The following is a 14,686-nucleotide window of genomic DNA, read 5'->3' as shown; positions in this document are numbered from 1 at the left end:
TCTGTGTGCTGAAGAATTTTGTTGTAGAGGTTATCAGGGGAAAGAATGGGATCATAGCTGAAGAGAAGAGTGAGCTCAAGAGAAGGATTTCTGAGATGGAAGAAATAAAAGCATATTGGTTGGCTGCTGGGAATATTCAGTAGATACCGATTACTGAGCATGAAGTATGGGGAAAAGCTGGATGATGTCTCCTTGGCCATCAGAGGCTGGAATCCAGGCTACAAGAGAAGAAGGTGGCTTTAGCCAGAAGACAGTACTTTACCCATAGGGACGAGAGTGGAGGCAGAGTGTGGTGCAGACACAAGTGTAAGTGAACTGAAGATGATTTGGAGACGTCCTTGTCTCATGTAGGATGCAAGGTCATCAGTCAAGAAGGAGTTGAGAGAGAATGAGGCTGAGAAGGTTACAAGGAGGATGGTAAGAAGTCTGTGTGAAAGAGGAATTGAAGCTGGGTGGATAGTTTGCATTCAGAGCACCTCTAAGGGACCCTGTAGGGCCTTCCTTGTCATAGGTGTCAACTGAGCCAGGCCAGCATCATAGGAATTGTCTGTAGTCAGCTACAGTTGCCTGGGAGTGGTTTGGCAGCAGAGTGTATAAGCCGGGGAAGGAAGGGACATTAGGGGTATGAAAGTGAGGGAGGTGATCCACAAATGAGGTCAAAAGATAGGGTCAGAGTTAGTAACCTGATATGGCCAGAACAAGGCAAAATGATTACGGATGGTCTGCTGTTCTATGTGCAAGGCGAGAAGAAAATACATTTGCCCATACCTACCAAAACAAAACAAACAAACAAAAAAAATGTTTCTAGAAAGAGTCTTAAGAAACTCATAGCGGCATTTGCTTGCAAGAAAGAGAAGTCTTTTTCTGGCTAAAAGGCCAGAGGCAGAGAGTGGCTATTCCAGCAGAAGAACCTTTAAAGCCTTTTGGAATTTTGATGTGAATTAATGTATTTACCTTTTTAGTTCAAGAAAAATGTATTGATGTGGAGAAAAAAATAAACTTGACCCCAACCACAAAGGGAAGGAAACAGCGGCAGCTTCCTGTTTACACACCTACCTTGGGGCCTTCCCTTACCCCAGCTGACCCAGATAACTTGAAGTTGCCTGAGGCCAGCGCCTTGTTCTTCCTTCAGCCTGACCTTTCCTCCCAGCCTTGGCAAGGCTCTTCTCTTTCCCTACTAGGCTTCTGATCTCTCCGAGGCGGTCCTAGAGCACTGGTTCTCAACCTGTGGGTCGAGACCCCCTGGGGTCAGCCATTGGGGTCACCTAAGGCCATAGGGAAGACACAGAGAGTTAGTTACACTATGACTCATGACAGTGGCAAAATTACAGTTCTGAAGTAGCAACACAAATACTTTTATGCCTAGGGGTGTCACCACGATATGAGGAACTGTATTAAAGGATCTCAGCAATGGAAGGCTGAGAACTTCTGGGCTAGAAGATGAAATTCAGTTCTTTCCTTAGATGTGTGAGAAAAGAGGAGAAACTGGCTCAACTACCGTTTTTGTGTTGAACTTACAAAACAGTTAAGGCAATCCTCACTCATTTCCTCTGTTTTGTGCACTTACATGCACATCTCCAGTCTCTTCACATGAAGAGAAGGCTTGGGGACTTGGGGAAGCCAGAAATGCAAGGCACAGAGACAGCATTCTGCCAACTCTGTAAAGCGGTGGAAATGGCCTCCTCCCAGCCACCGGCTGCTCCCCTCACCGTGCTCACAGAGGGCGGGGCTGCAGTCTCCCACACAAGCTTGCCTCTTTCCTCTGCCTGAGGGCTGCTGAGACGCCGACCTGAACAAAACAGGCTGTCAGGGTGCCCTTCTCTGCTCACAGGTGGTGACTTTCTTTCCCCACACAAAGTGTAGAAGAGGACCTTCACTGTGGAGGAGCCTCACTAGAAGGAAGCTCTCAGCCGGATGGTGGTGGTGCATGCCTGTGACCCCAGCACTCTGGGAGGCAGAAGCAGGCGGATCTCTGTGAGTTCGAGGCCAGCCTGGTCTGCAAAGAGAGTGCAGGACAGCCAAGACTACACAGAGAAACCCCGTCTCAAACAAAAACAAAAACAAATAAAATAAAACAACAGAATTGAAGGTCTCAGAAAACTGGAATCTTCACTTCAGCTCCCCCGTGACTTGTGTGGGTATGAAGCTGCTCAAAGGGTACTTTTGGAATTGGGAGGACATTTCGTTGCAGAGCTCATCAGCTATGTCAGGACTCATTCTTGGGAAACCCACTGCACTGGACATCTGTATCAGTGTTCCATTGTCACACTAGTGTGCTTTCCACATCCAAACAGTCAAGCGGTCTCCCCTGCTAGAGAGACATGCTCTCTGAGCCTGGCTGTTCAATGAATGAACAAATCGGTAAACGGATGGACGAATGAGATTTTATATGAGGATCTGGTCATTCTATGTATTTGTTTATTTATTTACGTACAGTGGTGTTTTGCCTGCATGTCTGTCTGTGTGAGGGTGTCAGGGCCCACAGAACTGGGGTTACAGACAGCTGTGAGCTGTCATGTGGGTGCTGGGGATTGAACACAGGACCTCTGGAAGAGCAGCCAGTGCTCATAACCATCTCTCCAGCTCCAAGACTCTAATTATTCTTATATTCACTGCCTTATGCGGGGTTGTCCCCTGAAATTTAAGTTGGGCATAATGATACCATTATCACCCAGGGAAAAAAAATAGCACCTACTAGATCCTCTCCTTACGTTCTTTTCTGGCTGCTTTAAATCTCACGCCCTGAGGCTAATGCTGTCTGTGATTTGCATATACCACTTTGACCTATTTTGCTGTGATATTTCTTTTATAGAAGTGGAAGTGCATTGTCTATACGTTCCACACTTAGCTCCTTCGGCTGAATGTTATGTTGTGGGATTCTTCCATATTGCTGTGTCCATCTCTAGACTGCTTTCTCACTGCTGTGTGGACATACCACACTTCAGACCCTGGGTTACGGTGACTCGTGTTCCCATGGGCATTCTGTAGGTCTTTTGGTGAACAGACTGTAGTCAGATGTTGATGTGGTGCTTTGGAGACTGGACAGCTCCAGAAGGGGCTCTGGCCAGCCCCGAGCCTGGCAAACATGGCCCTGGCAGGCCCTGCCCTTCTCCCATTCCCTCTGCCTTACTAAAAACCAACCTAGAGCTAGCCACCAAGGTCTGTTCCCTTATTGGCCACTTCCTCCTCCTGAGGCTGACTGCCAAGAGCCAGCTCTCAAAGTTTTGATGTCCAGAGATCAAAAGGCCCCTTTGGCTCACCTAATTAACATGCTCAAGTTAAATTAAACACCTCATCTTAACATTTACCTTTATAAACTGTCATTTGCCTAGGGGCCATGTCTGTCGTCTCTCTATCCAGAGGTAGTCCTTTGTCCTATTCTGGGACAAAACCCCTTCTCCTTCTCCCTTGCTTCCTTTTCCTTCACCCTCATCCTTTACCTCCTGTCTTTGTCTCCTATTCCCTGATCTCTATCTCTCTGAGGCAAACAAATTTCCTTTATGCTGAGAACTTGGTCTTAGGGGTTCTGAGCTGATACCAAACCCTACAGAACCTGTGTCTGGACATTTTCCACTTCATTTTCACCATTCAAGAGCATTCTTCTACAAATGCATCAGCTGCCTGGCTTGGGCAGAGGCAACCTTGAAGGCAGCAGCTATTGTCAAGTTATAGGGGAAAGGCTGTTACAGCTGTAGGTCTCCATTCTTCCCTGTTGCTTCCGCTTCTTTTCTAGGTGTGCTTGCTTTCAAGCTCAGCTCTTCCAGCATTGATGTGACCCAGAGATTTCAGCTCCCCTTTGGATTTCCTGATAATTATCCAGGGCTATTTCATCCCAAGCACCTGAAACATGAGGAGGGTTTGACCAGCCGCTGTAGGATTTCTGTGGGTTATTGGTTGGCTTTGAGACCAGCTTTTCTTGTCCACAGGGCAGTTGCTTCCTGCTTGCCCATGATGTGTTTGTATGGGTGAATACCCACTGTGAAGGGTTTCCTCCTACGTGTTCTTCTCATCTACAAGTCCACAGTTGAGGAAGCACAATTTTGTCATTTCTCACTAACAGCCTCTCTTACTTGATACAGAGTAGAACCAACCCACGCAAGGAACCCAGGAGGGCTAGGTCAGTGGCCAAGAACTTGCCTGGCAATCGTGAAGCCCTGGAAAACAACAAAAACCCTAATCCAGTCAGCTCTCTCTCTCTCTCTCTGTGTTACTGTCTCTGTCTCTGTCTCTGTCTGTCTGTCTCTGTCTCTGTCTCTCTCTCTGTGTGTGTGTGTGTGTGTATGAGTTTGCATGCACTGTGAAGGCCAGGGGTCAACCTCTAATGTCATTCTTTCAATGCCATCCATCTAACTCACTACCCTGGAGCTTGCCTAATAGGGAATGTCTGTGGGTCAGTGAATAATCCAGGGATTTGCTTATCTGTGCCTCCTCGGTTCAGGCGGCAAATATGTGTCACAGCGCCTAGGCTTTTGAGTTCTGGGATTGAGCCCAGGTTCTCCTGCATGCAGGACAAGCACAGAGCTGACTGAATGCTCCCTCCCCACCAACCTCCAGCTGCCTGGCCTTTCTCTTTTTCACACAGATATCTCTCTCTCTCTCTCTCTCTCTCTCTCTCTCTCTCTCTTTCTCTCTCTCCCTCTGATTTATTGAGACAGGGTTTCTCTGTGTTGCCCTGGCTATACTGGACTTGCTTTGTAGACCAGTCTGGCCTTGAACTCAGAGATCCACCTGCCTCTGCCTTCTGAGTGCTGGGATTACAGGCATGTTAAATATATATTTAACATATATATTTATTTGGTATTTATGTATTTAGTATAACTTGGAATGACCAAACAGAGATAACCAAACCTTCTCTCTCATCACCTCCGACATGTGGCATCCTCTGGCATGAGAACACTCGTGGTCCACCCTTCCAGTGACATCACAATGCAATGCACAGCACTTAGCTCTGAGTTCTACTCTCTGTACTGTGCAAGAGTTCTCAAAAAGAGGAAAAGAAAACTTACCCCTCCCGTTGGAGGCTTTGGACCCTGTGGATGAAACCACAGACTTTCGCGGAGTCCCCCAGACCCGGCCTTCTCTCCCTTCCAGAGAAGCTGTTCCTGCAGCCAAACTCTGCGTTGTCTCACTTTTGTCCCCGGTCTCCTTCTCCATAATCACCTTCCTAGTGTTGCTCCTTAATAGCCCAGATTGTGACCTTTCTTGACACCTATGTGTGCAAACACTTAGTGTCCAAGGTTCACCGATTCACCCTTTGCAGATCCACCTACTCCTTAGAACTTACCCCCCCAAATCCCCTAACTAGCACACACAGAGCTTTCACTATGTGAAATCAGGCACTCCAGCCTTACAACTGAAACATGTGACCCAACAAGGGTGGCGTTTCAACCATGGTCATACAGGCACTCTAGGTTTTTTTTTTTTTTTTTTTTTTTTCCTCTGCTCTTTTGCTGTGAGCAAGTGTCCTTTTACAGTTTGGCATTACGTCTTTTTTCACCAATGTTGTGCCACCCTCTTTATGCTCTTAGTAGTGTTTTCACTGTCAAAATATCCCACAGTAGCTTGGCGTGGCGGCACATGCCTTTAATCTCAGCATTTGAGAGGCTGAGGCAGGTTGATTTCTATATATTCAAGGCCAGCCTGGTCTACACAGGGAAGTCTAGGCCAGCCCTGGCTACATGGTGGGTCCATCCTACAAGTGGAAGAGCAAGACCATGAACCCCCATCTCAGAGCTCAACACTCATAACATGAATACAAGGCAGAACGGGTCCTGTATTAAACTCCATCTGTGCATGCTTGTCTGGGTTGTTGTCGTTGCGTGGAAACCGGTGGGCCAAATTGGGCAACTAAATTGCTCAACTAAGGTTGTAAGATTAGAAATTAGGAAACCTTAGGGCCGGAAAGAGAAACGGGATTTTTATAAAATGTGTTACTGTGAGATAATAGCATGGCTGTACACACACACACACACACACACAGACATGCACACTCACAGACACACACACACACACACACACACACAGACATGCACACTCACAGACACACACACACACACACACAGACATGCACACTCACAGACACACACACACACACAGACATGCACACTCACAGACACACACACGCACACACACAGACATGCACACACACACACACACACACACACAGACATGCACACTCACAGACACACACACGCACACACACAGACATGCACACACACACACACACACACAGACATGCACACTCACAGACACACACACGCACACACACAGACATGCACACACACACACACACACACACACACACACACACACACCAGTGCAGGAACTGGAATATGTAAACTCCATATGATGTTACCTGTGTTACAATGATCATTAGAAAGGAAGACTATCCTATTTGTTTGTTCTGATTCTTCTAGCCAAATTCGTTGTATGGAGCACCAAATTATTGTAGACTAGGCCACAGCAGTGGATTAATTAACAGCCATACTTATTTTGCTCTATTATACGCAGTTAACATTTTTAGCACTTTCTCTGTGCCAGGCAGGCCTGTCCTGAGTGCTCTGGACACATTAGCATATTTCAGTTAAGTCTGATAAGTTCCCCTAAGTTCAACACTGAGCCTGAGGCAGGGGGATTTACCCTCATACCCAATGCTAACCAAGCACTTGGCATGCAGTTCAAGCTAGCCTACAACTTGTAGCCATGTTCTGTCCTCAGCTTTCCAAGTGCTGGCAATGGCGGCCATCCTCCTGCCTCAGCTGCCCAAGTGCTGAGATTAGCAGGTGGAAAGCCAGCTTTGTGTGAGGAGAAGGAGGAGGGGCGAACAGCATGTGTGTTGTGGTTACGTGTGCTCTCGGTGGCCAGAGGTTGATGTTTGCTGCCCTCCTCAGTCGCTCTCCACGTTGTCATCATTGTCATTATTCTTGTTGTTGTCACCGAACCTGGGAGCTCACTGGTTGGCTAAACTGCCTGGCCAGCAAGCCCAGGAAACCCTCCTGTCTCCGCTTCCCAAGGGCTGGTGCTCACGGTTGAGCATCCGACTGAATGAGCCACCTCCCAGGCCTGGCTCAGAGCCTTGCTTTAGATCAGGCTGGTTGCCAGCCAAAGAAGGCAGCGTCGCCTCCCTTTTGTGATTCTATCCTGACCACTCTCACTCCTTCCCTTTTTGCCTGTCCTCTCACTACTCTGCAAGCTTTTGCTGGTTGTTTGTTTTTTTTTTTGTTTTGTTTTTAAAGAATCAGCTCAAATTCATCTTCCATGAGGAAAACTCTATGACCTGGTGCAGACTCAGCCCCTGTGTGCTGTATTTTCCGTGTCTTGTTGAGACTTTTACTCTCCCTTTTTCCCCCTTCCTAGTATTAAATAAAATAATCAAGATGTCACTGGCCTGGGGCTCTCTCTGTACTCTGAGGTTCTATGCAACAAACAACAACCTAAGGTATGTAAATATACTGAAACCCAATTTAGAAATATATTTTTGTAACAAATAGCTAGTCAGAGGCCAGTTCCTGGCAGCAAGCTCATCAGCCCTGCCCAGGTAAGACAGATGTTTCTTTTTTGTTAGTTCCCAAAAGCTTGCTGTTTGCAGCACCAGGCCAGGCTCTCTGAGCCTCTTCTAGCTCTCCCTGCTGCCCAATTCATGAATCATTCTTTGCTCAAATAAACAATATTGAATTTAAGTTGCCTGAAGTTTTCAACAGAAGCTCCCAAGCTGGCTTGCAGTCTCCCCTCTCCGGAACGGTACTGTGACCCACCACCCTGCCTTGGAATCATGTGATTCAAGTCAAGCCAAAGAGAACAACAAACAGCCACAGTTCAGAAGTGACCATGTGACCCACAGCTGTCTGACTGTGCTGACTCCAGAGTGGGAGACCGAACAGAGAGCCCAAGGCTGCCAGCCGGCCGTCTTCATGGGCTGTTGAGAAAGCAGCCAAATGCACAGAGCCGGGAAGGAAAGAGGGAGGGTTAGAGACTGCTAGGAACAGGACCTAACCCTCTGGGGAGTGGGCTACCTACATCATTCACTCACAAAAACCAGCGCTGGCCGAGGAGGTGGCTTATCAGTAAGTGCAGGATGAGGATCTGAGCTTAACCTCCAGCAATCAAGTACAAAACTGGGTGTGGTCAGGCATGCTCGGAATCCAAGCGCTGGGGAGGCACAGACAGAACAATCATAGGACAACTGGCCTCACCAAATCAGTGAGCCCCAGGTTCTGGTAAGCATACAGGATAGGCTGTGCCTAAGAAGGAATGATTCCTGAGGCTGTCACTTTGACCTTCACATGCAGTGCACACACACACACACACACACACACACACACACACACACACGCACACACATTTCCCCACCCCCATCATTTGCAACCAAAGGAGTAATAGGAATTGATAGATTTTTATTATCTATCTATCTATCTATCTATCTATCTATCTATCTATCTACCTACCCTCTTATCACCTACTACCAAAGTGTCTACCTCCTCAACTATAGTTCTTTATGGGTGGCAGATGGTTGGTACATTTGTTTTTTGTTTTGTTTTGAGTGAGTTTAACTTGGGTGTGTTTACAGGGCATTGAACTGACAGCAAGCCCTCTCAAGGAGTCTCATAAACTTAATTTGAAACATGACCTGGTCAGGTTGAAGGAAGGATTGAAAGAAAGGGACAGATGTTGGAAAGAATAGACTTAACGTGGCAGTGATACAGAAGGGTGGGGCAATGGTTAGGGTAAAGCATGGTGCCACTGTTAGGATTTGTTGAAGAATGCCACGAGCTCTGCAGATCTGGTTTTAAAGAGATTTACTCGGGGGAGGGATAGGAGAGAGGAATTAGAGGAGAGGAGAAAGAGGAGCATGGTCCCCCACCCACCCAGAGAGAAAAGTCAGGGGGAGGGAAGCAGAGAGCATGGAGCAGAGAGTGGGTGGGAGTGGCAGACAGGTTATATCTGAAGCCCCTGGCCCAGGTGATGACATAGGACATAGGTGGTGACATAGGATGTTGTCAGGACCCTAACGGCCCCTGAGGGCAGGCCTGTTGTCGTGCCTGCACAACATAGCAACCAGCCATTCTGAGTACGTGTGCCTCTTACTTTTAGGTAAGTTTTCTTTAGCGGCCAGCATAAATCAAAATTTCATTTTACCAGCTGATTATGATCTTGTCTTAATCACCAACTTTCGTCAGTTTATTAGAAAGGCAAAGATTAATGTAGTGAATCATGAACGGGTAAGCAAGGAAACCCAGAAAGCATCTTTTGTTGTTTGTTTTTCTTTTGAATCACAGTGTGGGTCAGGCAAGCATGATGACCACTACACTAGGGAGACGCCTCACGCTTTTATCACATCATACATTCAGGTCTTCGTCACAGGCTTAGAGGGACACATAGGTCGGCTCACATTGAAGGCTGGACTGCTGTGGGGGTGAGGGCGGGGTGTGATGGAGCACCAGCCATAGCAAAGGCCCCTAGTAAAGCAGAGACTGGGAGACTGCCTTCGCCTTCTCTAAGCACGGGCCAAGATGGCACCCCTCAGGAGACCCGTGGGCTCAATGACCAGCTCCAGGACTTGGTGGCAGGGTGGAGCAAGGACCTTCTTAGTCTCATGGCACATCTTACAAAAGGCAGCCCAGACAGCTGCTCTGGGCCTGTCTCCAGGGCAGAAAGGGGCACCAGACACACTGATTGCTGCACCTCCGCCCTCAGCCTTATCTCTAGCCCACAGGCTCCAGTGACAAAGCCCCTGGGTAGCTCATTCTCCAGGATAAGGGGACACAGCAGTGCTGCTGAAAACCTTGATGATGGGAGCATCTTCTATCAATGAAGGCCACTGAGATAAGCAGAAAGCCTGGCTGGATACTGAGTGCTTGAGTTGTGGCTAGCTCAAATGAGGAAGTAGGTTTTAGTTTAATGTAGCCAGTGACAGTTACAACTTAGGGGCGAGGGGCTAGCTCAAGGAACAAAGTACTTGTTGCAATAGGAACCTGAGCTTCATCCCATACTGTGTAAAAGCTAGACATGACAGCACATGCTTTTAATCCTAGTGCTGGGGAGACAGGAAGATCCTGGGGCCTGCTAACTAGCCAGGCTAGTCAAGTCAGTGAGCTCCAGGGTCAGCGAGATAGACCCTGCCTCACAGACTAAGGTGGTGAGTGACTGAGGACGACACTGGACACTGACACCTGGCCTTCACACACACACACACACACACACACACACACACACACACATACACACACTTTAAACAGTGTTTAGTGGCTCCTATAGTGGATAGCATACCTCTTTAGTTTTCTCTCTTTTTTCTTATTTCTCCTGTGTCCTTCTCTCTTACAGAAGAATGTGCATTCTCTATTCATTCTATTCAGACACATGGGCCATGTGTCCCAAACCCATGGATATAGAGTGTCAGCCGATATATATGTATACATGTATATACACACATTATATATAATATAATACAATATAATATAATATAACATAATATAATATAATATAACATAATATAATATAATATAAATTTTAAAAATACTATGGGGGTGGGGAGGCTCCGTTAGCTCTTGATGGTGAATCAAAACCAGAATCTAAAAGGAGTGAATGTTGTGCTGCCATTTCCCATCACTGCTGTTTTACATGACTCTTTTAAAGCCGTTACTTTGTAATAAGAAACTCTAAGAGCCTCGGTGGCAAAGTGCATATGAAGCATCCTGGAGCCAGGCTCCCTGGTGAAGGCTGGATTTTCCTGCTGTCTGGCTGCATGTCAGTTGGCTTGTCAACTGGTTGGCTTGTTAACGTCTCAGGAGCTCGGTTTTTCTCCTCTGTGAAACAGAAGTATTAGTACTTATGCCAGAGGCTTGTAATAAAGCGTAAATAAATTCTCTATGCAAAGCGGGTAGAAGCCCTTGCCTGTAATCCAAGCGCTTGAGAGGCTGAGACGGAATTGCGAATTCCAGGCCATCTGGATTGCATACTGAGATCCTGTCAGAAAGAAAGGGGTAGAGGAAGGGGTCTCGGGGGAGAAGAAGGAAAAGTAGCAACGCTCAACAATGAAGTTAATGGGTGTTAGTCTGTGTTCACCGATATCATTTACTTAAAAGAATGTCTTGCCCCAGAACCGTCCGTGAACGAATGAATGAGTTAAGTTTGCTGCCGCTAGATGGCAGTAGAGCCTCACTTGTAAGGACTGAGCTAACCGCAGACCTGTGTTTCAGCCGCTGAAGCACAGGGTGTGGAGGGAGCTGACCCACCCGGCAGTCTCCACACACTCCTGTCTCTGCCCTCTTTCCTGTCGTGAACAGTTCCCCTTTCCTCCATGTTCCTCCGCTTGGGCTGCCGTGACAAAGCACCACACCACGTGGCCTAAACACTCGTTCTCGCTCGGTGCTTGAGGCTGGAGGCGCATTGTCCTGCTTTGTTTTCTATTGCTGGGATTAAAACACCGTGCCCCAAAGCAACCTGCGGAGGAAAGGGTTTATTTCTGCTAGCAGCTTAAGGTCCATCACGAAGGGAAGTCAAGGCAGGAACCCAAGGAAGGAAACTGGAGGCAGAAACGGAAGCTGAGGCCATCTTACCCAGAGGTGGCACCGCCCTCAGTGGGCTGCGCCCGCCCACACCAATCATTAGTCAAGAAAATGCACTGTAGACATGACCACAGGTCAATCTGGTGGAGGCGTTTTCTCTTTCTGTTTTTTGTTTAGATTTATTTATTTTTATTTTTATGTATATGAGTGCTGTATCTGCATATACACCTGCACGCCAGAAGAGGGCACCAGATCACATTATAGGTGGTTGTGAGCCACCTTGGGGTTGCTGGAAATTGAATTCAGGATCTGGAGGAGCAGCCAGTGCTCTTAACCACTGAGCCACCTCTCCAGCCCACCGAGGTTCTTTTTTCCCCCAGACGTGTCAAGCAACCAAATAGCATCCGTGTTCAGAGTGGTAGCCGAGATACCTGGCAAGGCCTCCCCCTGCTTTAGAAGTCATCTGCTTGTGTTCTCACGGCCGTCTCAGCGACGGAGGGAAAGAGAGAGAGAACGTTTCCGGGTTGTCTCCCTCTTCTGTGAGAACGCTACCTCTAAGGGCTCAGTCAACCCTCAGGACTTCTCAGAAGGCCCTGTCTGACTGCTGGTTAAGACTTCCTCCTGTCGCTCCCCTACCTGTGCGTAAACCTAATCCTCACACCTCCTGCCGATGGCTCCCTTTCAGTCCCGCCCTGCTACCCTCTCAGTCTCTGTGTGGCTTTTCCAGGATTAGCTGCATTGGTCCTCAACGGAGGAATCTGAAGAAAACCACCATGTAACAGTTGTGTAGATTCACGTGTTCTGATAAGTTCAAGGCAAGTGGCAGCACCCTGTCAGGAGGAAGGGGAGCCGGCTAGCTCACACAGTGGTGTTGGTCCATTTTATTTTGTTTAATTTAGTTTAATTTAATTTTATTTAGGTTTTCCAAGACAGCATTTCTCTGTATAGCCTTGGCTGTCAGGACACTTGCTCTGTAGACCAGGCTAGCCTCAAACTCACAGAGATCCACTTGCCTCAGCCTCTTGTTCTTTCTTTAGTTTCCCTTCCTTCTTTGCCCTGCTCTTGAGCTAACCCTCTTGATGCTGGTATAGATGCTATTGCATTCCTCAGATCACTCATTTTTCCAGTTCCTTTGAAGGGGTCTGAACTTCTCTGGGCAACAGTTCATTCTAGCTTTTGCATCATTGAAACAGCTGGACTCAGACAGTCAACATGCAATACAAGGACTCTCTGCTGTCCTTGGATCATCCTGGCTCCATCTTTACCTAAGGGCAGATGCTAAGATCCCAGGTCGGGGCACGTTTGATAGCAGCAGAGACGGCTTTCCATGAATACTTAGGTGCAGTGCATAGTTTTGTGTCTTCTACATGAAAAACTTGGGCTGCAAAGACTGAGTCCTGGTTGTTCCCAGATTTCCATTTTCTCTTCTTTCCTTTATTTATTTGCTTCTTTGAGACAGTGTTTCTCTGTGCACAGCCCTGGCTGTCCTGGGACTCTCTTTGTAGACAAGGCTGGCCTGGGACTTACAGAGAGTGTGAGGGAAACTAGAAATTATAGGCTATGCTTACACAGCCTCATGCCAGATAGAAATAACAGAGTTTCACTGCTTAAAGGGAAAAGGCCGGGCTTGGTGGCACAGTCACCTTTATTCCCAGCATTGCAGAGACAGGGGCACAGTATTGTCACGCAATGTGTACAGACCCTTGAGTTTCCTTCGGTCATTTCTAAATGTCTTGTAACACCTGCCGTGGTGTGGATGCTATGAAAACAGTGTTTATGGAGTGAAGGGAAAGGCTCTCTCTGCGGGCGGCAGACATAACTTTTTTTCCTGAATATCTTCAACCCTTGTTGGTTAAATCCCCAGAGGCAGGTGACCAACTTGACATGAGGAGGAACTCTGTCCCCACTTGTCTGCATGCCCAGACGCAGATGGCAGCTCCCAGCCTCTCTGGATTTTGGGTATAGCTGGGTGAATATAGGTTTTGGCTGGTGGGAAATGGGAAAAAATATTGAGTTTCATGTCCAGGTTCTGTTTTAATTTTTTAAAAGATCACTTATTCTTTACTCTCCCTCTGATCCTTTTTTTTTTAATGAACTGGGATGTGTTATTGCTAATGCAACTTTAAACAAGTCCATGACTCCTGAAATTGACAGAACAACACAGTGGAAGCCTCCATACCCCCAGGCTGGTTCACGTGAAGAAAATAGATGCTTTATTTTTTGAACCATTTGTTTTTAGTTTTTTTTTTTTTTAAGTACTTTACCTTGTGTTTTTACATGGAGTACTTTTTTGGGAAATTTTTTTTTGTCTGTTCTTGTTGTATACACACACATACAAGTTCATGAGCATGCACCCACACACAAACACACATGGACATGCACATATACACTCACAGAGATACGCATGCAGAGAGAAAAGAGAGGGAGGGAGGGAGATTGTTCACCAAGGTTTCTGTGTCTGTCTGGAACAATGACTGAGGGTCTTGTGACCAGGAGGGGCTGTAGCCATGTCAAATTGACATGTTGAATAAGACCATCATAGAAATTTGTAAAGAACTAAAATCATTGACTTTTTTTTTTTTGAGTGATTACATTAATTACCTTCACACTTACCCTATCTGCACATCTCTTTAAGCACAGCTTTCCTCTCTTCCTCCTCCTCAGTGTTTATTGGTGTTTTCCCTGCACCAATTCCCTGTGTGAGTGTGTTAGATCCCCTGAAACAGGTGTGAGCTGCCATGTGGGTGCTGGGAATTGAACCCAGGACTTCTTGGAATAGCAGCCAGTGTTCTTAACCACTGAGCCATCTCTCCAGCCCCTCCTTCCGACATCTTACGGGTTCCCACCAAGCTAACCCAAATCTGAGGTGTCACTCTGCTTCCATTGATGTTGAGGGATTTTCAGAAGGTGAGGTCTGTTGGGAACACCTGCAGCTACTGCTCCCTGCTTCAAAACAAGAGTGACCAGAATGATCACGCTGACCTGGCGTGAGGCTGAACAGGAGGCTCAGCTTTTCAAGAAGTTAGAGGGTAGAAAGTTGTGTGGGGTGTGATCTACAGAGGGACTGAGAGGGTGAGGGCCCGTTTGTGTGTCAATGGCGCCCTCTAGTGTCCTTGAGGTTTCACCTGCGTGACTATCGGAGGTCATTCCAGATACAAGCAAGCCTGCGCCCAGTCCTTAAA

The sequence above is a fragment of the Meriones unguiculatus genome, chromosome 2, assembly GCF_030254825.1.
Source record: "Meriones unguiculatus strain TT.TT164.6M chromosome 2, Bangor_MerUng_6.1, whole genome shotgun sequence".
In the NCBI taxonomy this organism is placed as follows: domain Eukaryota; kingdom Metazoa; phylum Chordata; class Mammalia; order Rodentia; family Muridae; genus Meriones; species Meriones unguiculatus.
Note: the sequence above shows the minus strand (reverse complement) of the source record.